The sequence below is a fragment of the Etheostoma cragini genome, chromosome 9, assembly GCF_013103735.1.
Source record: "Etheostoma cragini isolate CJK2018 chromosome 9, CSU_Ecrag_1.0, whole genome shotgun sequence".
Classification (NCBI taxonomy): domain Eukaryota; kingdom Metazoa; phylum Chordata; class Actinopteri; order Perciformes; family Percidae; genus Etheostoma; species Etheostoma cragini.
In genome coordinates this window covers 866,819-868,657 of record NC_048415.1, presented here as the reverse complement: position 1 = coordinate 868,657, position 1,839 = coordinate 866,819, and the positions used below count along the sequence as shown (strand labels likewise).

At 43.2% G+C, this 1,839-nt stretch overlaps 1 protein-coding gene across 1 annotated transcript in view; it reads right to left on the bottom strand.

Annotated features, from left to right (window-relative positions):
• The window catches only part of pde4dip (phosphodiesterase 4D interacting protein), a 53,995-nt gene that overhangs the window by 5,098 nt on the left and 47,058 nt on the right, over window positions 1-1,839 (bottom strand). The window lies entirely within an intron of this gene.

Here is a 1,839-nt window from a genome sequence, read left to right as displayed (position 1 = left end):
AAGGATGCTGATAGCCAGGCTCTCATTGGCTAGCTGTTAGCCAATCAGAGTCAAGCAGCTTAGCGGGTTGAATATTAACGAGAACTGGCCCAAATGGAGCTGAGTCTTCCTGCAGGCTTTCTATACCACGCTAGAATGGCTTGGTAACCAAGGTAACCAAGTTACAGAGTCCATGGTAGGACTTCAGACATCACCACAAAGACCATTAAATACATGTGGCAGGGCTCCTTTAAAAAAAAAAAGAGTGTTAGTGTGAGACAAACGGAGAGTTAAAGATTAAAACAGAGATTAAAAGACTTCTTTTGACGCAGTGTTAGTCAGGGCGATGGAGATTCACTCCGGTTAGCAGTTCATCAAAGCTCCATCCCTCATTAGTGGTTAGAGATCCCAGTAAATCCTTTCCAAGCTGAGCGCTCCGGGTTCATTAAGCATCAACTGAGGAGCGGTTATTTAATGAGAAAAAGAAGAGAAGAAAGACGGCGTATCTGCGTGCAGCATCCTTTACATCTATAACCCTCATGCTGATGCAGAGACAGCTCCACAGATAATCCTTTATGGTTGTTCAAACACAATTAAACTGAGCAGCATCATGGATAACAACACTGAGATGTTGCTCTCCTTCCTGTTAGTGGAAAAGGTCATGAATCAACCCCTCTTACACAGAGGATCAATCCGCCTTCCTGCCTGAAGAACCTGGATCTTTGGTGCCCTCCAGTGGTAGCATCACGCTACTGCACAGCCTCACACTCGTCTCGGGGACGCTTGAACAACGACAATGTGCTTGATTTGGGCTAAAATTAATACATATATGCACACTAAACATCTTTATGTGTATGTATAAGTATAATTCAGACAGTAGATAAAGATCCCTTTTACAATGCCTCTGCAGCGGAGGACAGACTGGGTTTATTGTGTGAATGAATGTGAAGACACTCGATTTAAAATGGAAAATCTTCATCATGTACTCCACTTTTCAAACTCAAGGCCCGGGGCCCAAACACGGCCCTTTGCAGATTTTAATTCGGCCCGCGTATCAATTTGGGTTCACGATACATTTTGGCTGGTCTTGTTCACCAAACCAAAAAGACTTTAAGATTATTTTTTTGAGGCATTTTAGGCCTTTTTTATAGGCGAGCTGAAGGGGGAGAGAGGGGGAAGGACATGCAGCAAAGGACCGCAGGATGGAGTTGAACTTGCGGCCACTGTGTCCAGGAGTAAAACTCTGAATATGGACGCACGCTCTGCCAACTTGAGCCTCCCAGGCGACCACTCAGAGCAGAGTTTGGCAGATTTGCTGACCTTAAGACTCAGAAATTCCCAATGGAGGGGAAGAGTAAGAGAGAATTAGCTGGTTGTATAAAATGTGATCGTCGTTTTGCTTGATTTGCTAAACTCTATGAAGGCTAAGGAACTCTTTGGTGACTTTTTTAAGGTTTTTATCGACCACAGTGCAAAAGAAAAGTCAAAAAGTGCAAAACAAAGCCTAATGAGACATAGGCAAAGGTGCAAAAACATTGTGAAAAAGCAATAAAAGGGACGAAAAAAGTGACCTGCAGTAATACAGTGAAAGATAATTCACTTTTTTCGTTGTATGCATGTCAATAAACGTCAAATATTTGGCCCTTGACGTGATTCTATTTTCCAGTGAGGCCCTTAGTGAAGTTGAGTTGGACCCCCCCCCGATCTACTCTACACTCTCAGAAAATGAAGTACATAATTGTACCTTTAGGGGTACAATGGCTTGTCACTGGGGCTGTACCTTCAAGGGTACAAAAACTGTACCCTTGAGGGTTGCTTGGGAACATATATGTACCTTTTGACCCTCAAAAAGGTACATAT